The sequence below is a fragment of the Petaurus breviceps genome, unplaced genomic scaffold, assembly GCF_028583685.1.
Source record: "Petaurus breviceps papuanus isolate PSGF00001 unplaced genomic scaffold, PetGlider_PUasm1.0 90602, whole genome shotgun sequence".
Lineage (NCBI taxonomy): Eukaryota > Metazoa > Chordata > Mammalia > Diprotodontia > Petauridae > Petaurus > Petaurus breviceps.
This window is the reverse complement of record NW_027187283.1, coordinates 3,682,517-3,706,237: the sequence shown is the minus strand read 5'-3', so window position 1 is coordinate 3,706,237 and position 23,721 is coordinate 3,682,517.

Below are 23,721 nucleotides of genomic sequence, written 5' to 3'. Positions count from 1 at the left end.
ACCAAAGTGTGTGGGGACTATAGAGAGGGTGCCCACCTAACAACTCCAGAAGCTGCAAAAACCCCAGCAATTTGGGACATAGCTCTAGAGCTTCATTCTGGAAACAGAGTTCTACCATGGCAAAGAGCTCAAAAGTCAAGTAATTGACTGCCAGTATGAACAAGAAACAAAAGAATACTTTTTTGGGGAAAAAAAGGATCAAGACATGGAGCAGAAGACAACAAAGTCAGAACTCCTGCATCAAAAGCCTCCAAGAAAAAATATGAATTGAAAGCTGTAGAGGAGCTCAAGAAGGATTTGAAAATCAAATAAGAGAAGTGGAGGAAAAATTGGGAAGATAAATGAGAATGATGCAAGAAAATCATAAAAAGTAAGTCGACAGCCTGCTGAAGGAGACCCAAAAATATACTAAAGAAAATAATACCTTAATTCAAATGGCAAAAGAGGCCCAAAAAGCCAATGAGGAGAAGAATGCTTTAAAAAGTCAAATTTGACAGAAGTAAAAGGAATTTCAAAAACTTACTGAAGAGAATAAGTCCTTCAAAATTAGATTGGAGAAATTGGAAGTTAATGACTTTATGAGAAATCAATTACTATAAAACAGATCGAAACAAATGGAAAAAATAGAAGGCGATGTGAAATATCTCATTGGAAAAACCACTGTCCTGGAAAATAGATCTAGGAAAGATAGTTTAAAAATTATTGGTCTACCTGAAAGCCATGATAAAAAAAAACAATCTAGAAACCATCTTTCAAGAAATTATCAAGCAAAATTGCCCAGATAATTTAGAACCAGACGGCAAATTAGAAATTGAAAGAATTCACTGATTTCCTCTTGCAAAAGATCCCCAAAAGAAAACTCCTAGGAATATTATAGCCAAATTCCAGAGTTCCCAGGTCAAAGAGAAAACACTGCAAGCAGTTGGGAAGTAACAATTTGAGTATTGTGGAAACACAATCAGGATAACACAAGACCTAGCAACTTCTATATTAAGGGATCAAAGGGTTTGGAATATGATATTCTGGAGGTCAAAGGAGCTAGGACTAAAACCAAGAATCACCTACCCAGCAAAACTGAGTATAATTTTATAGGGGAAAATATGGTCATTCAATGAAATAGAGGACTGTCAAGTATTCTTGAGGAAAAAACAGAGCTGAACAGAAAATTTGACTTTCAAATACAAGAAGCAAGAGAAGCATGAGAAGGTAAACAAGAAAAAGAAATCATAAGGAACTTATTAAAGTTGAACTATTTACATTCCTACATGGAAAAACTATTATTGTAACTCATAAGACTTTTCTCAGTATGAGGATAGCTGAAGGGACTCTATTTGTGTTTGTATATATGTGTGTGTATATATATATATATATATATATGTGTGTGTGTGTGTGTGTGTAGGTATGTATGGGAGGATGTATGTGTATATAAATATATATGAGAGTGTGGGTATTTGCATGTTCATGTATACATAGAGGGCACAGGATGAGTTGAATATGAAGGGATGATATGGAAAAAATAAAATTAAGAGGTGAGAGAGGAATGTATTGGGAGAAGAAGTAAAGGAGAGATAAATTAGGGTAAATGATCTAACATAAAAGAGGCAAGAGGAAACTGTTACTATGGAGGGGGAGAGCATGAAGCTGCAACCTGATTCTCATTTAATTTGGCCTAAGGAGGGAATAACATACACACTCAAATGGGTATCTTATCCTACAGGAAAATACAGGGGCAGGGGATAAGAGGAGGGAGCATAGAAGGGATGGCAGATTGGGGAGAGGGTAGTTAGAAGCAAACATTTTATAAAAGGGATAGGGTCAAAGGAGAAAATATAAGAAGTGCAGGGTGGGATAGGATGGAGGGAAATACAGTTAGTCTTTCAAAATATAACTATTATTGAAATTATTTGCGTAACTTCACATGTACAATTTATATTGAATTGCTTATCTTCCCAGTGGGGATGAGTGAGGAGGGAAGAAAGGGAAAAATAATCTGGAACTCAAAGTTTTAAAAAATAAATGTTTAAAAATTGTTGTTGTTGTTGTTGTTGTTGTTTTTTACATGCAACTAGTACATAATATAAATAGGTACTAGGGTATAGAAGCCCGTTTTACCATACTAGAAAGTTAGGGGGGTGAACGGGGAGGATAAAGAGAGAGAACAGATTGGGAGAAGGGATGTTCAGCAGGCTTGCTATTTTGGGGTGGGGGTAGGGGAAAGATGGGGAGAGAAAAAATTGTAACTCACAATCTTGTGGAAATGAATGTTGAAAACTAGAAATAAACATATTTTTTTAAAAAAAGAGAGAAAATGGAAGATGCCAGTCCCTCATCAGTTTGCTGAAAGGAAAATAAGACTGGGAAGAAGCCAACGTTAAAGGAATAGGCATTCTCCATCATATCCCTATCCCCATTTTGCTACACTAGATACTTCAGAGAACTTTCCCTTAGATGAGCTCTAGCACCCTCTCTCTCTTTTCAACTGAGTATCCTTACTCTCAAAAGGGAGAATTCCTTTACTTTGCATTATCTAGTATATACTCTCCTATGTATAGTGTCTCTGATTTCTTTTTTACTGTTGACTTGTATAAATGACTTTCTTTGCACCCTAATTCATTGTGATACTGGTATTTGGAGGGAAAGGCATCAAGCCCTGGATATAGAGCTTAGGGTATTCTTTCCCCATTCATAGAAAACAACCAGCAATTTAGCATGAACCTGAAAATCTCTGCAGACTAATGATATTTAAGAAAGCAGATAGATATAATTCTGTTCTGTTACCCCCTATATCTGATGAGAGTAGAGAGGTCAAGTTTCAGAATTCAACCTCCAGTTATGCTCCTGGCAAGTGTAATGCTAAGGAAATTCAAAGATCTTCTCTGTCCCTTAATAAGGGGTCTCACTTGGAGCCCAACAAGAGAAGCTTAAGTAGGGGTGGTTTGTTTTTCAGGAAGGTCCACACCTTTTGTTACTTTGTAATTAGGCAGTAGGTCATGAAGGTTGTGATGTCCTCTAACCCTGGAGAAGACTCTATATATGTATACTCGGAGGGGAGGTATTGCCTTGGGACTCACTTATGGGAAGTGTTGTGTGATTTGGCCAGATGAGACTCTGAGCAGGCATTGAACTCCCCCCCATATGTTGGTGGTAATCCCTCTGGTAACTATGTATGTAATAGGTAGTTAGAAGCCCTGTGTATTGATATGTTCAATTGTGTGATTTTCTCCGTATTTTTTTTGTCTGTTTGTAATTTCTGTTTGTATTTTCTGAAGTTCAGGGTTCTTACTTTCCCCCCTGAACTAAGAAAATGATAAATATGTTTGATTGAAGTAAGATTGTTAACCCTTTTTGAGTTGCTTTCCTTTACAAAAGCATGTCAAAGAATCTGTGCTAGCAGTCATCCTGGGTATGCTAGGGTGCTTGCTGTTACAGCAAGAAAGAAGGTGTCTCTTGGATAAGGATGAGGAGAGGGCCAGAGATATATATTCTACTTCCTTTCAAGTCACACAATTACTCTCCATTTTACAAGTGAATGAAAGTTCTTCTCACCAAAATTTACTTTTGAATTGGTTTTTATTTTTTGTCATAAGTGATGGTTGGGGGGGGGGAGGGGGAATCAAAATGATGGAGTAGAAACAGGAGTTCCGCAGGTCTCTGGCTTCCACCTCCCCCAATTCATGTAAAAGGTGACTCTGAAGAAACTTTGGAGCCACAGAACCCACAAAATGACAGAGAGAAGCTAACCTCCCACTGAGAACAGCATGGCAAGCAAGGAGGTCTCAGCCATCATAGCGCTCTGGGTGCCAAGCCCAATTCTGCTTGAGCAGGAGGTTTTAGCCCCTGGGTGGCCTGACCAGGCCCCAGAAGGAGGGACTTCAGATCACCAGCACCTGTGGCAGTTTCTGGAATTGTCAACACATAAATGCTAAAAACAAAGAGAGAGGTCAGTGCAGGGTGGACTTTGAGATCCACTAGTTGGGAGTGTTACCTTGCAGCTGCAGCCACACGTAGCTGCTTCAACTCTGGCCTGCAGATTGTAGAGGGAACAAGCAACCAGTCCAAGGGGTAATCGTTCTTACTTCAACCTGTTTGGATCTGGATTGATATCTAGGGTGGAGGTGCTGGTGTGTGTGACCATCTTGCCAGATCATGTGGAGGCTTTAGAGAGGGTACCCAACTAATGCCTTCAGCAGCTGAGAAAACCCCAGCATTTGGGAGTTAGCTCCTCTATCTGGTGGCAGAAACATACTCTGGCAAAAAGCCCAAAAGGGAAATAAATGAGTGGCAACATGAACAGGCAAAAGAAGCAAAACAAACAGAGCAATCCAACTTTACAATCCCATTTTGGGGACAAAAAGTATAAAAGCATGGAACAGGAGGAAGACAGTGAAGTCAGAACTCCTGCACTAAAAGCTTCCAAGAAAAATACGAGCTGGTTACAGGCCATAGAAGACCTTAATAAATATTTTGAAAATGAAATAAGAGAAGTAGAGGAAAAATTGTTAAGAGAAATGAGAACAATGCAAGAGAATTATGAAATGAGAATCAACAACCTGACTGAAGAAAATAATGCCTTAAAAAATAAACTAATTCAAATGGCAAAAGAGGCTCAAAAAGGCAATGAGGAAAAAAATGCCTTAAAAAGCCAAATTTAACAGATGGAAAAAGAATCTCAAAAGCTCACTGAAGAGAATCATTCCTTCAGAATTAGATTGGAGCAAATGGAATCTACAGACTTTATGATACTATTAAACAGATCCAAACAAATGAAAGAATAGAAGGCAATGTGAAATACCTCATTGGAAAAACCACTGACCTGGAAAATAGATATAGGAGAGATAATTTTAAAATCATTGGACTACCTGAAAGCCATGATCAAAGAAAGAACTTAGAAATTATCCTTCAAATCTTACCTGATGTTTTAGAACCACAGGGCAAAATAGAGGTTGAAGAATCAACCGATTACCTCCTGAAGAAGTTCTCAAAAAGAAAAATTCTAGGAATATTATAACCAGGTTCTGGAATTACCACATCAAGGAGAAAATATTACAAGCATCCAGGAAGAAGCAAATTGAATATTGTGGAAACACAATCAGGACAACCCAGGATCTGGTAGCTTCTACACCAAGGGATCGAAGGGCTTGGAATATGATATTCCAGAGGAGCTGCCATTAAAACCAAGAATCACCTACCCAGCAAAACTGAGTATCATGTATAAGGGGAAAATATGGTCATTCACTGGAATAGAGCACTTTCAAGCATTCTTGATAAAAAACAAAACAGAGTTGAATAGGAAATTTGACAATCAAATGCAAGAAATAAGAGAAGCATGAGAAGATCATAAGGTCAACCTTATTCTACTTCAATTTGGCTTAGGGAGGGAATGACATTCATGCTATATAGGGTATCTCACCCTATAGAAGAGTAAGGAGGAAGGGGATGAGACGGGGGATGATGGAAGGGAGGGCAAGCTGGGGAGTAGTGAAGTTGGAAGCACCCACTTTTGAAAAGAGACAGGATCAAAGTAGAGAATAGAACAAGGGGGAGGTGGGATAGGAGGGAGGGAAATATAGTCAATCTTTTACAATATATCCACTATGGAAATGTTTTTCATAGCTACACAAGTCCAACCTATACTGAATTGCTTATCTTCCCAGTAAGTGTGGGTGACAAGGAAGGAAGGTAATGAATCTGGAATTCAAAGTTTTAAAATCAAATGTTTAAAAATATATATATATACTATTATTAATATTATTTTACATATAACTGGGAAATAAAATGTATAGGCACTGAGGCATAGAGATCCACTTTGACTGTAAAGTCAAAGGGGGTATGGAAGAAGATAAGGGAGAGAGCAGATTGGATGAGGGGATATCCAGTGGGATCACTATTTTGGGGTGGTGGGTATGGGAAAAATGGGGAGATGATTTTTAACTCAAAAACTGGTGGAAATGAATGATGTAAAGCAGAGTTCAATAAAGCATTTGATTTAAAAAAAATAAGTGATGGCTTTCTGTGAGAGTTAGGTGAGGCATATTGGGGAATGTTGGTGATGTAAAAATAAAAGATCAATATTTTTTTATAAGACTAATAGCAATGAAGATTTTGTGTTTGCAGCAATTTTGCTGAGTTAAAATTAAAGTCTTATCTAAATTCCCCCTTCAGGAAAATAGCAAAACATTTGCCAAAAAAAAAGGACAATTTATAACAAAAAGGACATGGAAAACAATTCATCAAGAATAAAACTTTACTGACAAAAAAAAGGATAACTGATGCAAATAAATAAAAAAATGATTCTGACACTACAAATAATTACTATGAAGTGAAATAAATATATGTAAAAAATCTGTTAGGAGGAAAAGAATTTTTTTCAAAAATGGGATGCAATAAATGTCAAGAACTTTCCAAGTAGTTTAGATGTTTAGTGAAATAATTATAGTTATTTCAATGTAGTAAAAGATTATATAGATGAGGAGTTCAGAAAAAAATATATCTGAGAATTGCATGAAGGCAAATTAATACAATTTTAGTAGAACTAGTATATTTGGGAACAAAGGACTCAAAGCTACATTCTTATTCTATGTGTGTGATCTTGGGCAAATCTAAGCAACAAATTCCTCAGCTATAAAATGAGGAATTTGGACTAGGTGACTGAAAATGTTCTCTTCCAGATTAAAATCTATGGTCCTTTTAGTGGATGAAAACTGATATGAACTGGACAAAGAGGAGAATATATGCAATTACTATAATAAAAATTAAAAGAACACTGTAAGTCTGCATAATCATAAAGACCAAATGTATCCCCCAAAGGGAAAAAAATAATAAAAAATATCCTCTTACCATTAAAAAGGGAATGAACTGTGGAAATAAGTTTCATACTTATCAGTTGCTTGTCACCAGCTTGCTTGGTTTTACTTAATTCTTTTCAATGTTACAAGACTGGAATTAATAAGTGTATGTGTAAAGCAAAGTTGTTTATGTTTTGAAGTGAATATGATCTAAACAAAAATGTGTTACATTATAAGATAATATTTTTAAAGGAAGGAAATAAAGCTTTAAGTATGGAAATTAAGACAAATTAGAACACTCCTGGAAGAATTCTATAAAACAGAAAATAGATCATTAGTGATACATAATATGTAATCATTCTACAATAGTAGATTGTTGGAAAATGAAATAATTACATAGGAACTCAAAAAATGTGGAGATGGAAAAAAGAATTTCAGAACAAAATCAAAAGTCAACAAGATTAAAAGACATCCAAGAAAAAAGTATCTGATTTTTAATGTAAATTGTACTAAAAAAGTATGAAAATAATTTGTCTTAGGGGAAAAAAGGATGAAAAATCCTGACTATCAAATTTCTTTTCTCACAAGAACTAGAATCAGAGGAATTAGAGATCAATAGAGATTGCTAGATCCATAGATCACTGACATCAGTGCCTTACTTATAATTCAGAATTCTAATATTAAAACAAATTTGAAGTCATTCAGGAAGAAATCCTTCACAAACCATGGGAAAATAATATGAATTGAAGATTATTTTTCTTCTATAATAAGTAAAAGGGAAAAAGTATAGTTTGATATACCATAAATAACAAAATGTATCATATAAAAATAATAAACTTCAAGATGAGCTTAAACACTATTTCAGGTAACTAGTGAAGTATATATATATATATATATATATATATATATATATATATATATATATATATAAACTTGAAGTGAGCAATTTCTGAGTTCAAATCTGGCTTGATATTTATTTATTGCCTGTGTGACCCTAGATCAGTCACTTTAATTTGGCCCACCTTCTTTCCTTATCTGTAAATTGGGGATAATAATAACACCTTCTACCCAGGTTTGCCATAAAAATAAAATGAAATAGTGTTTGTCAAACATTTTGTAAACTTTGAAGTAATACAAAATGCTATTATCTTTGTTTTTGTCAAAAAAATTTTCAACAAATGTGATAAAATTCTTTTGTTCCTACTGAAGAAAACAAAGAATGAACAAGTCAATTCATGTCAGCAAATTGGAAAAAATAAAAAGATATTTAAGAATGGCATATGGGGGGGGGGAGAGTAGGTGGCACAGTGAATAGAGCACCAGCCCTGGAGTCAGGAAGACCTGAATTCAAATTCAGCTTTATACACTTACCACAAACACTAGCTGTGTGGCTTTGGGTAAGTCACTTAACTCCAATTGCCCTCCAAAAAGCAAAAAAAAAAAAAGTCATAAACAGGTAATTTTGAGTTAAAAAAAAATAACTAAGCCTATATTTATTTACATGCTTTAAGGATTAAATAAGACTACAAAATCAAATCCTATTGAAGATCACTGAGAGAACAAAAAGAAGACACTTTAGCACTAGTATATTTATTCAAAAGATAGGACAAACAAAATTTACAAATAAGAGGGATTATAAAAATTAAAAAGAAATAATTAAAAGAAGCAAACATTACTAATTCATATATACATGTGTACATAAATATATGTACATAATAGTAAAAGCTTAGTTTCATAAATGCCCTTTTAAAATTTGCAATAAGTCAGAGTTAAAATTCTTTGCAATGGAGAAGCACTGGAAAATTTCCTGAAAAGTGCAGAAATGAAACAAGCATGATGCTTTAATTATAATTTGATATCATACAGCAATGCTAACTAAAGCATTAAGAGGAGAAAAATGAATTAATGTAATGAACATATTTAAAGTGGCAATACTATTATCTAAATTTTCCCATGATATGATGACAAACATAGAAAACCTTGGAGAATAGGCAAAGAAATAAAATTTCAAAGATTAATAGCTTGAGTGAAAGAGCAGGATATAGATTACTCCAAAAAATCCATCAATATTTCAGTATGATACTACTACAACAAGGAAGATAATATAGAGAGAAGTTTTATTCAAAAGAAACACAAATTTTATTTAAAGTAAACACTCATATCTCTCAAGGGACATGTAAGACATATAAATAATACAATGAAACAATTTTTATAGAAATATAGTAACAGTTAATAGAAGTCTTTACTGAAAATAAACTTTGAAGAAAAGTATAGAAGAAATCAGAGAGCTTGAAATATAGGTCTGGTTGAATCAAAACATAGGAAACATTGTAGGGCTGTCATGAATGAGAGATAAGACAGATTTGTTTTTTTTTTTTCTTTCTCAGTGGACTTACTTTATAGGAGTTCTTGCATCTCTGTGTCAAAAAATGTACAAATTATTAATTATAAAAAAAGTAATTAGTTAGGGAAAAGGGAGGGAACAGGAGGGGACAGAAGGGGAGAGGAAGGAAAGGGAGTCTTGCCAATAAAACCCCAAAAGAGTCACAAACCTGAAAATAACTCAACAACAACAAAGAATATAATCTATACATAAAATTTACTGATCTGCACAGGTTTAGTGAGATGAAATGTGTGGGATATAAGTGAACTTAACTTTGTTTCTCAAATAAGGAGGGATCCAACTGCTGAGATTGTCCCTTTGAGTACTTATGTCTAGTGTATATTCTTCTAGGCTTCTATAAACTTCATTAAAGATATTTTCTCTTTAGTCTTACATAGCACTAAAAGTCTATTACCTACAATTTTAAATTATTATTCACTCATTAAACAGAAAAGTAAACTTTTTAACTATCTTATTTCTTCATTTTTCCATATAGATTAACTTCCACCAAAATGAAAAGATTTATGAGTCAGAATTCTATATTCCATTTCTTTAAAAAATTTACATACAGTTCCAACCCCCATAATGTTGGGCATAGGAGCCTATGTGCATTAATGCTTTTAAAATTTGATCAATAGAATTATGGAAAGGAATTTCAGAGACGTTATCTGTTACCTCACCTGCTCCCATTTGTTAATAGCAGGACATGGACTACTGGCATTTTTACTTTAGTACTATAACTTTAGTACCTAAAATTACCTTCTAACAATGACTTTCTTACATGAGTGAATTTTGAGGTATTCACAAAGCAAAACCAAATGATATCTTTTGTTTAATCTATTTTGATTTGTGCAAAGATTTCAAAATATTCAGAAAGGATCAGTCTGCATCCTTTCAAAATGCAAGTGATAAAATGAATGGGTCATTCATCAGTAGAAGGACGTTTGTATGAGTGAATTAGAAACAATTGGTGTGACCTGCATGCATATTAATCATTTAAAAGGCATTTCAAAATCAGTGAAAGGGAGCTCACAGAAAACAGAAAGATTTACAGCATCAAACAGAGGGAAAAGTTTAGACAAGGAAAAACTGAAAGCTCATTCAAAAGTGAACAGCAGAGAGGTGTTGAGTTGTTTACAGTATTCTGAATAGCAGCTGAGAAGGAGGTGGAACAGATGGGGCCATGGGAAGTGAGAATGGCCTGGAGCAGCCCAGAGGTGGGAAAAATGGTAAACAAGTAAATATTTAGAGAAAGGGAGTTTATGAAAATTAGCTTAGTGACAAAGTCCTTAATTTGTACTAGGTGTTTTTTGTTTCTTTTAGCACGTACTATAAATGGGATACTTAATGATTTGAAAGAAATTAGCTAACATGTTACTAATAATTAAACAATTATTTTAAAATATAAAACAATAAAAAAAAAGTTAACCTACTTGGGAGAAGATCTCTGCATTCACTGTCAAGCTACTTTATAAAATTCTTTCTAAAAACCTATTTTTGATTTAGGGTTTGCTCCCAAGTGACAATAAGTATAACATGTGAGTATATATAATGGATACATATATGTGACACACACACATATATATATATGCATGCATATACAAAATATGAGTGATCATTTGTCTTGTCATTATTGTTATTATTATTATTGAGACAACTTGTTGCATAGAGAAGGTGAATTACAAAATTTCCTGTCCTGTAATTTGCAAATTCAATCCCTGGATGTTTAAAGAAGACCACTTTCCCCATGGAGTTTACTAGTGGATAACCACCTTATATAGAATGTAATATAAATCTGTTATCAGAAGTTAAAGTATAAGGAAATGGTAAAAGTGATAGTGGATAGTGGAGTTCAGGTTAAAGATTTGTTGGAACCAAGAGGAGATAAAATATAGTTTAAGAAGTATTGAGGTAATGATTTATGAAATTCAAAAATAAATAATCCTAATTACAGATATGAGGGATTAGAAACATCTTCATCATTATAAAATGTTCCCTCTATTTTTTAGGAATTGCAAAACACTATGAACAAATATGCTTGGAATCTTGAATCATCAATCAGAAATGCTCCAAACCACCTGCTATTTTCTTAGTTATCTGGACAGTAAATTTGTGAATTTGTCTAATAGAAAAAATAATTTCAGCTTGCTTTTATACTGTGAACACTAATGTCCCCATTTTGTAGCAATTCCTCCATATAACAGAAATTAAGAAAATATACAGAGGAATATAATTCAGGGCAGGGCAGCTAGGTGGCATACTGGATAGAACACTGTAATAGGGCCTGCAATCAAGGAGACTTGAATTAAAATTCTTCCTCAGACACTAACTGTGTGACACCCTGGGCAAGTCACTTAACCCTGTTTGCCTCAGTTTCCTCATCTTTGAAATGAACTAGAAAAGAAAATGGCAAACCACTCCAGTATCTTTCCCAAGAAAACCCCAAATAGCATCACAGAGTCAGACAGGACAGCAAAATGACTGAGCAACAACAACATAATACCAGACAATGACTTGATTCAGAGACCTGATGAAGGAACCGACAATGGAGGAAGGCTCTGACCATATTAGATGGTGAAATGGAAAAAGGAGGGGAGCTTTGTAGAAAGTTTCAAGAGTCATTAATTTCTTCATAGTCTAAGGGTCACAGGTTAATCTATTTCTTTCATTTGAGGCTTTTCATGTTCTTGCCTGAAAACTCCTCAAAATGTGATTTAAAATTTGAAAAATGTGTAAGTAAAGTATTTCACTACAAAAAGATGATATGATGTAAAGGAATTCTTGTTTTGGAGTCAAAAGATCTGGGTCCAAAAAAGAACAATAACAATGAAATTCCAAATTATGAGACATAGAAATTATCACATTTTTAATACTTTGAAAATTGTGAATTAGATTTTAATAATGAGATATTTCACTCAAATTATATTTGTGGTGAAAATATTATGTTTAATTATGGTTCTTAAATTTTACTTAATTTTTTCCAACAGTCTTTCTCAAAGATTATTGATTAGTCAATCATAGTAGCCTTTTCCTTATGTATATGGAGAATTTATTAGAGAACTACACTTAAATCCTATTCCAATGCCAAGTCATGATTTTAAGGTGATTCTAGTTTCCAAAGGACTTTAACAATGGAGTATAAATTTTTGCAGCACCCACCAAGCTAGTCATTTCATAAGGTTCTAGTGATAATCTATTGAGTTTGGCACAGTCTAGTTCATTTTGGAATGGAATCAACACAGATTTGAAGAGAAATTCATAATTTTTTTTCAGTGACAGAAATATATAAAGGCCATTTACTAAGTAATATAAGTAAGTAGAAGGAGAATTACATAAATAAAATGATAGGTCTTTGAACTAAGTGAAAAAATAAAGAAAAAAATCCATCTTCTCACCATAATCTGAACTTTCTATTTGCACAAAATAATACTTTTAAGAGTGGAAAAGAATCTTGTTTCTCCTGGGGATCCTCAAATGAAAAGAAGGAGAAAAAAAATAACCTAACAGGGTGTTTCCACTCCTTAATCTTCCTACCTCCTAGGTTGAGAGGCTAATTTCACCAAATATGGAAGAAGGTCTGAAGCATAGATTGAGTGGGTGTGAACACTAGGATGATAGTTATGCAAAGTGATCAATTAGCATTTCAAACCTTGTCAAAGTGCCTAAGGAAAATATCTCTTTGATGGATGTTCAGTAGGAAGGTTTTAGAGAAAGTAGAATGGCTATTTTCATAAGGTCTGATGCCTAGAGCTCCCCAAGTGTGAAAAGAATGCTGGCTTATGGGGAAGGATTATAATGTTTTTCTAGGGACTCATAACTTCACTGCACATATGTGTTTCTTTATTATATTTGTCACGTAAGAAACTTTGTCCTCTGGAAACTTTTTTTTTTTTTTTGCTGCTAATTCACAGCTTGGTGAATTTAACCATTTTGAATCATGGGTAGAAATTAGAGATACTACATCATGTTCCCAAACTGGGACTGACATTTAAGGATGGAAATGCATATTTATGGGACTGGAGGATTTTGAATTAATCTTTTGGACAGATATACAAATATCAATTTACATAAGTTCTCTCACCAACTTTTAAGAATATTCAAATGTACCTATGTGTTTCAGCATGCAAAATGCAATATAGCATGTTTGTAAATATATATAATACAAAACTATAAACACTAACTTACTACATTGAGTAGTTTTAAAATTGTATTTTCAATCAAGCAATATCCATTAATGAAGTGTCTATAGTGTGCCCATCACAGTGCCTCGAAATGGGGAAGCAATAGAAAGATCATCTCTGACCTCAAGTTTTCAAAGTTTTGCTACTTGTTTTTTTGACTGTTTAACAAAATTTGTTCAGCTTTTATAGCATTAAAGGAAGCATGTTTTTTAACCTAAAAGAATGTACAGGATTACAATATGTAAATCAATTCATTCTCTCTTGTTCTAATATAATTTTGTCTTTAAGAACCCTTGCTAGAACCCTAATCAGCATTCAAGTTATTTCTTTTTGAAACCCAAACATGGCCTTAAGCATAATAAAATCAACTTTCATTTTTCCCCTATCTCTATAACATCTGTATTGTGGTGGGTTTATTTTGGTTCCATGAACTCCAAAAGGAGATGCGTTATGAATAGCATTAATTTTATCTGTGAAATACATTAATGCAAATTATTCTGATTCACTAAGCTTATGTGAATTTTTAAAATTATTTTTCTCTTCTTCTGTTCATCTCCATATGACTTTTTATTGGCCAAATGGTCTTTATTCTCCCAAGTCTTCCCATCTAATGCCCCCTACTCTTAATGGTAGGGAATTATGTCTACATAGTTTGAAAGAAAACCTATATGCACATAAAATGTATCAGTAACAGGAAAAGATGATAAGCAGTTTAATTATACAGTTAAGTTCAATGTGTCAAGATTGGATGTAATCCAAACTAATTCAATCTTATGCTGAGAGAAGTTAAATGTCCAGAACAAGAAAATGTACACTGTGCTTCCATAAGACTATGTCTGGTGAATTGTATTCAGTTCTGAGCTCCCCATTTAAGTGTGGATATTGATAAGTACAAAAATGCCAAAATAAAGCAAACCAGGAAGTGAGCTGGTTCCTTTTGGGGAAAACTTAGAGCAACTACAATGGGTATCACAATATTTGAAAGATCATCAATGGACAAGATATTAAGCTTTTTATTCTTGGTCCTAGAGAACAGAACTAGGAGTAACTGATGAAAATTATGGATTCCAATTTGGGTTTGACTTAAAGAGGGAAGGAGAGAATAGTTTTATAATTAAAAATAAACCTTATCTAATGATTAGAATTTTGTCAAACTTGAATGATTGGAATTACAGCTACCTCAGAAGTCAAGGCTTTCATTTTCTCTCAGTAGAAATCTTCATGTAAAGGATGTATCACTACTTTTAGGGTACATTGTATTAGGAATTTTTATTCACATATGGAATAGCCTCTAAGGTACCTTCTAGCTTGATTTATTTATTTCATTAATTGTTTTTACTTTACATTTTGATTCAATGAATTGTTTAGGGCACATACTAGGAAAAGAAGACTGAATATCCAGTGATTAACACATTAAACCGATAAAGTTAACAATTATTCTTGAATGTCCATAGTCTAGAAATAGAAACCCAGGAAAGAGAATAAAGAGCTATACATATTGCTAATGCAACATGGTTATTTTCATCTATGTATGAGATATGGACTGAACTAGTGATGCTAAATTTTCCATCAATATCTGTTAGCTTGCTTACAAACTGCACCAGAAGCTACCTCTCCCCAATTCACCAAGTGCTGATAAGTAGTCAAAACATTGTCCCTGTTGGAGGTATAGTGAGGCAGTTCCAAACCAAATGCTACATGATTTCAGAGTAAAGAGATCAGTATGAGTTAAGATGATCTGGCACAGCTCTGCAGGGGAGATGAGACTTGAGATAGGTTTCAAAAGAGGAATAGCTTTTTGTTAGGAAGAAAGGAAGGGAGAAATCTTTTGATAGGAAAAAACAAATAAGCAAAAGTGATGAGAATAAACAATATGGATTGCATAGAGCTTAGACAAAGTTAGAGACACCTATGATACAAGGGAAAGAGCACAAGATTTGTAGCTGGACAACTTGGATTAAAATACCATCTATGTCACTTACTACCTTCTGTGACTTTAGGCAAAGCATTTATGTCTATGAGCTTCTGTTTTCTCATCTGTAAACCAAGGGAGTTGTATTAACTGAAATCTAAGGTCAATTCTAATTCTATGAATTTTTTTAACATTCATATCTCCAGACTGTATTTGTACAGCCTGTCTTCTGTGCCTATAATGTTCTACCTCCTCAAATCTGACACCTAAATTCACTTAAAGAAACAGTTCAAATCTCATCTTCTAAGAGAGGTCTTTCAAAATCCCCCATGCTGCTAATCTCTTCTTTATAAAATGACCTTTCATTTACATTGTACATCTTGGATTTAAAGTTATTCATATATTACCTTTCTCATTAGAATGTGAGTTTTTTGAGAGCAAGGTCTCTGTTTTGCTATTCTTTGTATCCTATCATATATATATATATGTATATATATATATATATGTATACATATACACATATATATAGCATATTGCCTGGCTACACATAGTTATCCCTTATTAAATACTTCTTCACTGACTGACAACTAACTGAGGATCTTCTAATCTGCTAGCTTTGTCTTAGTAGAGGGAGTCCTTTTCTGTACCATATGGTTCATCTGATAATTTTTTGATGGGAAACTGTGAGACAGGGAGTGATAAAAAGCATCTGGAATACCTTAAAGATTCACTCATTTGGCATTTTAATAACACTTTCATGTCTATTACCTCTTTGTCTCCTACTATAAGTGTTATGGGATTGATAGTAAGACAGATGTTAATCATCTTTCCCCACACTCACCCTTTTATGACTGTGGAACATAAAATGTATTTTTTTAATGACTTGCTTTAGATTTCATGGTTATTAGCTGAATAAGTACTAGAATCCAGGTCTTCTGCTGCCCAGGTCTCTCATTATGGGTATCACTTAAAGTTCAGGAGAGTCATTAGTTCTAACTCATACTAAATTTCTCTTGACAAAATATTTGAGACAACAGACTACAGAGCCCAACTTCCTCATGCTATTTTTATTTTGTTATGTACCTGCACATTTGGGTTAATACAATGAAATCATGGCACAATTGCCATAATTTAAGGCTCAATTTGAGCATACATTGTGAATGGCTTTATTTCCTTTTATTTGCTGTTAAAATGTATTTTTTAATTTTTTCCACTCATTAAGATATTTTAATTTTTTGCCAATTACATGTGAAAAAAATTTTCAACATTCACTTTTATGAGATTTTGAGTATGATTTTTTCACCTCCCTCCTTCCCTTCCTCAAGATGGCAATCTGATATAGTTTATATATACACACACAATCATATAAGTCATGTTTTCCCATTAGTCATGTTGTGAAATAAAAATCAGAACAAAAGAGAAAAATCATGAGAAAGAAAGAACAAAAAAAAGTGAATATATTATGCTTTGATCTGCATTCAGACTCCATAGTTCTCTCTCTGGATATGAATAGCATTTTCCATCATAAGTCCTTAGGAATTGTCTTTTCTTGTCTTATTGTCTTGCTGATAAGACCTAAGTCTATCATAGTTGATCACTGTGCAATGTTGTTGTTACTGACTACATTGTTCTCCTGGTTCTATTCACTTTACTTGGCATCAGTTAATGTAAGTCTTTCCAGGTTTTTCTGAAATGTTCCCGTTCATCATTTTTTATTGCACAAAAGAATTGTGAATATTTTTATAAACAGACTACACAGCTATCAGCAAGTGCCTTTGATTACCTGGTACAAGCATATTTTTAAGTCAAAAAGAAAAGCGAAATTTTATTGCTAGTGTGAAGTCAGTGTAGAAAATAATTACTATGCTGCTTCAAAGAGAGATGGAGTGAAATGGAGGGGGAAGGGATATGGAAACATTACTACCTTCTCTAAAAAAATTGTCATAAGTAGAAGAAAAAGAATGGAAACAGTAAGCTTATATTTAGACTTTTTCATGTGTCCTCTTTATTGGCATGAAGATAGGATTGTTTTTTTTTTCCCTAATTACAAATTCCCTAAAATATCTAGTTATTTTAATCCTTTCATATGAATACTACATACATTCAGTGGGAAAAAGTGAGTTGAACACTTTTATATTGTGGATAAAGTGAGAGTGTATGAATGTTTGTTCACGTTAGCAATTTGAATACGTTGGTGGATTTTATTTAAACATGAATTTTTTCACCTTTTTATGCAACTTTTAAAAAGATTTTTTAAGTGGGCTTGGGGCAGCTAGGTAGCACAATGAATAGATCACTGGTCCTAGAGTCAAGAGGACCTGAGTTCAAATCTGACCTCAGACACTTAAGATTTTCTAGCCATGTGAGCTTTGGCAAGTCACTTAACCACAATTGCAATATCTTCCCTCTTCCAAAAAGCAAAAAAAAAAGGGGGGGGACTAAATGCATTACAATTAATTACTACCTATACTACATAGACATTATACAAAGAAAAACTTAAATTAATCAAATCTCAACCTAATAGAACTCTTAGTTAAATAATTCGACTCTTCTACTTTCTCTTCTCACACACAGAAGTGAACAAACAAACAAGTGAATGTGTATCACCTTGAAAAATGAAACATACAAAATCTACCTCTAATGAGAGGATAAACACAGTCATAAATAAACATTAAATCACATGAAATTGAAGCAATTAAATAACTTAGAGTTTTTTAAAAATCTTATAGCAGATGTACTGAGGTCAGTGCAGACAGGCCTCAATCTCTTATTTCTCCTTCTATAGCTATAGGGCAATGATGTGATATTTGTAACAAAATCCTCAATCATTAAATTCAGTTGCACTGAATAACATGTAGAAACTTGAAAGAATGGAAAATGTACAGGTCCCTAGAAGTGTCTCTGAAAACAGCTGCACAAAACCCCTGTGGAGCTTAGGACACTGTGTCTTCTACCTTGAAAGCAAAGCTCTACTTTAAGAAAGAATTAAAAATGTAATAAGCTGGGGAAATGAGCAAAAAGTGTGGGAGGGGGAGAGAAGAAAAAAGCTCTGATTGTAGAAAGTTACCACGGTGACAACGAAAATCAAAATGCGTACTCAGAAAAAAAACAAAGATAAAGATCCTACATGCAAAGCCTCAAAGAAAAACATGAATTGGTCTTAGGCCATGGAAGAACTCAAAAAAGGATTTTGAAAATCAAATAAGAAGAAGAGGAAAAATTGGGAAGAAAAATGAGAGTGATGTGAGAAAATCATGTAAAACTAGTTAAGAGCTTGATAAAGGAGACACTAAAAAATGCTGAAGAAAATAACACCTTGGAAAAAACAGACTATGCCAAAAGATAAAAGTTGCCCAAAAAGCCAATGATGATAAGAATGCCTTAAAAAGCAGAATTTTCCAGGAGGTCCTAAAGCTCTGTGAAGAAAAAAAAATTTCCTAAAAATTAGAATGGAGCACATTGGACCTAATGACTTCATGAGAAATCAAGAAACAAAAAAGCAAAATCAAAAGAATAAAAAAATAGAAGACAATGTGAAATATCTTACTGAAGAAACAACTGATGTGGAAAATAGATCCAGGAGAGATAACTTAAAAGTGAGGTAGTGAACTTTACTCTCATCAGAAGTGGCTATTCTCAGCAATAAAACAATCCAAGACAACTCTGAAGAACTTAAGATGAACAATACTATCCATCCCCAGAGAAAGAACTGATGGTGTCTGAATACAGATTGATATATTTATTTATTTTACTTTATTTTCTTGGGGTTTTTTTGTCCATGTTTTCTTTCACAATCATACTACATATGTTTTACATGACTATACATGTATAACCTTTATCAAATTGCTTGCTTTCTCAATGGTGGCAGGGGAGGAGGAAGGAAGGGAAAAAAAATCGGAACTCAAACTTTTTAAAACAAATGTTAAAAATTCTATTTAAGTGTACCTGGGATATAATAAAATAGTAAATAGAAAAAGAGAGTAAGAGAGGATTGAAGATAGCAAGAATAGAGAAGAGGGATGAATACAAGAGTAAATGGAAAAAAACTGAGAAGGGCATGCATTTCTTACTAAATGGCTATAAAAAATATATTGTTTATACTGCATCCAGACTCAGATGCTTTTCTAGAAGAAAATACAGATGTTATACCTATCATAACAAACAAGAAGAGATGTGTGCCATATATAATTAGCTATGCATATAGCCTGTACTTATTTGTAAACATGTTTCCATTTACATCATTTCCTCTGATTTTTTAAAAGCAATTCTCTAATTTGAATTTTGCTTTTTATAAGGAAACATGCCTTGAATAGCTTCCTCAAATAGGTGAAGCAAACAATAATAAGGGGAAAAAAAGTTTGTAATTATATTTGAGACTTATCAAGGATAATAAAGGAGCAAAAGATTGAAGTGGGAGAAATTAAATGAAAATGTTGCAAAAGCAAGTACTAAATGCAATGCACTATTCAGAATATTAAATTAACAATAATAACCTAGTATGACAATGACAACGACAGCACTAAGAATTTCAAATATCTTAAAATTCTTATAAATTTTGGCATAGTTTTTGACTCATATGTCCCTCATTTCTTTTGTTATCCCCTCATACTATAGTTATTCTATTCAATTCAGCAATCACAGACTATGTCAGTTAGTGTATTAGGGTTGTAATTTTTAATATGCAAGTAAAATATAGAAACATCATTAATTCATTCACTTATTTATTTACCTATTTGTTTACTTACCTAATTAGTATAACTTATGGTAGAGAAATAGCAATTGACTGCCTGCCCTCTGTTAATCAATTAAGTTTCACACACACACACACACACACACACACACACACACACTGTCCTACCATTATATAAAATAATATTCTAATATTTCTTCCAGTAAGGCTAGTTGCTGCACTCAAGGACAGCAGAGTGAGATTGGGGGCATAGGAGCATAAGTATAGAGAGCATCATTTTACAAAAGTAAAAGGAACAGAAGGTCAGAGGGGTTAAATGACTTTCCCAAAGTCAGTGACTGATTCAAACAATGAAGAATTCCACACACATTTATCAAAATAAAGGGTTGCATTTGGTGTAAAATATTTTTGAGTCTCAGTATCTCTCTTAAATCCTTTAAAATGACACCTACTCTATCAATGAATAGTGCAGACCTTGAATGTGTCCTTTGCTTATCAATCTTCATTATCTAGTTCTGAAATACTACTGGACACCCAATTTCTCATCCCATGAATGTCTTCCTTTCAACAACAACAAAAAAACTCATTGATACAGAAGCACCCACAGCAACGTTAGCAAAGTGACCTTTTACTTCCATCAATAAGAGGAAAATAACAGCACATAATGTACTGTACTGTGAACAGAGACTACAAATGAAACTAGTATCTTTACAAAGGGCATAAGAACACTCTCACAGTGTGAGGTACAGAGTGTGTACATGTTCATTTAGCAGAGTCTTCTATTTTGACAGAAAGTCCTGAGGTATATTTATTTTGGGTGAGTTGTAATGAAAGAACCTTAAAGGTGTCAAGATTTAGTTAGGTGAAGAAGGCTAATAAATGTCCTGATATTTAGAGAATGTTTTGTGGTTTGACATTTGTGTTAAGTTTTTGAGAGGGTTAGAGGTTATATACAGATTTTAAGCACTCCACCTTGTTATCTGATTGGAACACTAAAAAAATAAAACAACTATTCTATGTGTAACATTTCAGCATATCTATTTCATTTCAGTCTTAAAGTTTGGGGAGAAAATACACTTTTTATGATGTAAATATTGCTTATTTAGGGAATTAACATAAAACCTGGAATCACTTTATACTTTATCAAAATTAGGATGATTAAAATATTATCCTTTAATGATATAAGTAAAGTCAAATTCTCAACATCTTAAATGTCTCTGGCTTGCTGTTGTTGTTTTAAGTGAGATTTGTTTGTATGTTTAGCAAATGTGGAAAGCAGGATTGGGAACAGCAGAAATTGGCTTTGGGAGTATATTTCACATAATGAGCTTCTTCTATCATGAGAAAGATGGAAATGCCTTTATGAAACTGTGAAAAAACATAACCTGGGATGACATAAGTCATAAGAAGAGGGAAAGATCAGAGCAGGCCACCTGTGCTGAAGACAGGCTTTTCATAATTGCGCCTCCAGCATAGAATAAACTGTTCTCATTGGGAAGACAATTCAATTCATGTCTCTCTCTGGAATGGTGAGCAATTTCCAGGAGATCATATTCTATTATCTACATTACAGATGGGAGAAAGCTATCAGGGTTTTACTTACTTCACTTCTATTTCCTTTGCTCAGGTAACTTGGATTCCAGCAGTGATGGTTTCACAAGGAAAAAAAGAATCTATCTTTTTTTTCTTTTCTAGGCATCAAGAAATAAGCATAGTAAAAGTGTCAAGGAATTGTGGAATTGATAACAAAGAAAAAAATGCAGAAGGATAAAATGTAAATGATCTACTACGAAAATAAGATCTATTTTTTCTGGGAAATTTTCAAGGAATTCATCATTGCCTCAGAAATCTAGGCCTTATGAACTTTTCTTAAACTACTAAAGGTACAATTACTGATTGATCACTTATGCATTCAGGATTATCAATTTGACACTCTCCAGGACTAACAGATGAACACTTCTTGATATTGATCATACATGTAAATCGTGCAAACATTTTGATATCAGCCATATTGCAAAAGAAAATAGAGACAAAAATTAAACAAAAAAAATTAACTAAAGATATACTACAACCTGCATTCAGAGTTCATTAGCTCTCTCTGGGGGAAAATAGCATTTTTCCCCTCTGGTCCTTTCAAATTATCTTAGATTATTGTCTTGATTAGTGTGTCTAAGTCGCTCACAGTTGATCATTATTATCACGTTGCTGCTACAGTGTAAAATGTTCTCCTTGTTCTGCACGATTCACTTTGCATGAGTTCACATAGGTCTTTCCATGTTTTTCTGAAACCATCCTACTCCTTATTTCTTATAGCACAATAGTATTCCATCAAAATCATACTACAAAACTCATTTAGTCATTCCCTAACTGATGGGAATCACTCAATTTCCATTTCCTTGCTACCACAAAAAGATCAGCTATGAATATTTTTTTAACAAATAAGACCTTTTCCTTTTTTTTTAATCTCTTAGAGATACAGACCAAATAATTTTGTTTGTGGATCAAAGGAAATACACATATTTTGTAGCCCTTCAAGCAGAGTTCCAAATTATTCTCCACAATGGTTGGTTGTTTTCCCAACTCCACTAACTTTGTATTAGTGCACCAATTTTTCTACATCCCCTCCCACATTTGTTATTTCCCTTTTCTGTTGTGTTAGCCAAACTGATAGGTGTGAGATCCTATCTTAAATCTTTAATTTGCATTTCTCTAATCAATAGTGATTTAGAGTATTTTTTAATGTGACTTCATACCTCTGTTGACTTCTTCTAAAAATTGTCTATTCATATCATTTGACAATTTGCAACTGAGAAATGGCCGTCATTTTTATAAATTTGATTGAGTTCCCTGTTTGAAGAATGAGGCCTTTATTAGAGGAAGTTGCTAAAATTTTCCCCCATTTCTGGTGTTCCTTCTAATTGACTGCATTAAGTTTGTTTGTGTAAAAGCTTTTTAATTTCATGTAATCAAAATTATCTATTTTACTCCTGTAATCTTTTCTTTCATGTTTGAACATAGTCTTCTATTATCCATAGACCTGACCAGTACATTTTCCCATTTTTTCCTAATTTACTTATGATATCACTCCTTATGTCAAAATAATTTATCCATTTTGACATTACCATGGAATATGATGTGAGATGTTCTATGTCTAGTTTCTTCTAGCTGCTTTCCAGTTTTTTTTCAGCCATTTTTGTCAGATGGTGAGTTCTTAACCTGCCAAAGCCTGGATCTTTCAATTTATTAAACATTAGATTAGTACAGTCATTTACTACTTTAACTAGATTTAGCAAGGAAATTGTACTTCAGAAATATAGCTGGAAGCAATGTACAAACATTCCCTCAACACCTCAAGAACATAATCTCCCCTCTACCAACTCAGTCTGGGGAATGGAGATTCAGTTTGAAATTTAGCTCTGTAGCATTCCTTCTACTAAATTCATGTCCAAAGTCTTCTGTTTACTGTTCCTCAGGTCACTGATGCTAGGATGGCAAATACATGTCCCTTTTTGGGATAGAAAAGAATGAAAAAGAATAAGAATCTAGACCAACTTCTCATAGCCATGTGACCTCAGAAGGAGGAAACTCAACTGACTTTCCCCCTATAACAGGTTTCTCTCACTTGAAGTCATGTGTAAAGGAGTCATGCCTCCAGGCACAAATGCCTCCAAAAGTGATCAATGAATTTGACTCCAACCGTTTTGAAGATGCTGACAGTTCTGGCTATGTAAGCCAATAAGCAGAGTACCCCTCCCCATCACCCCCTCTGG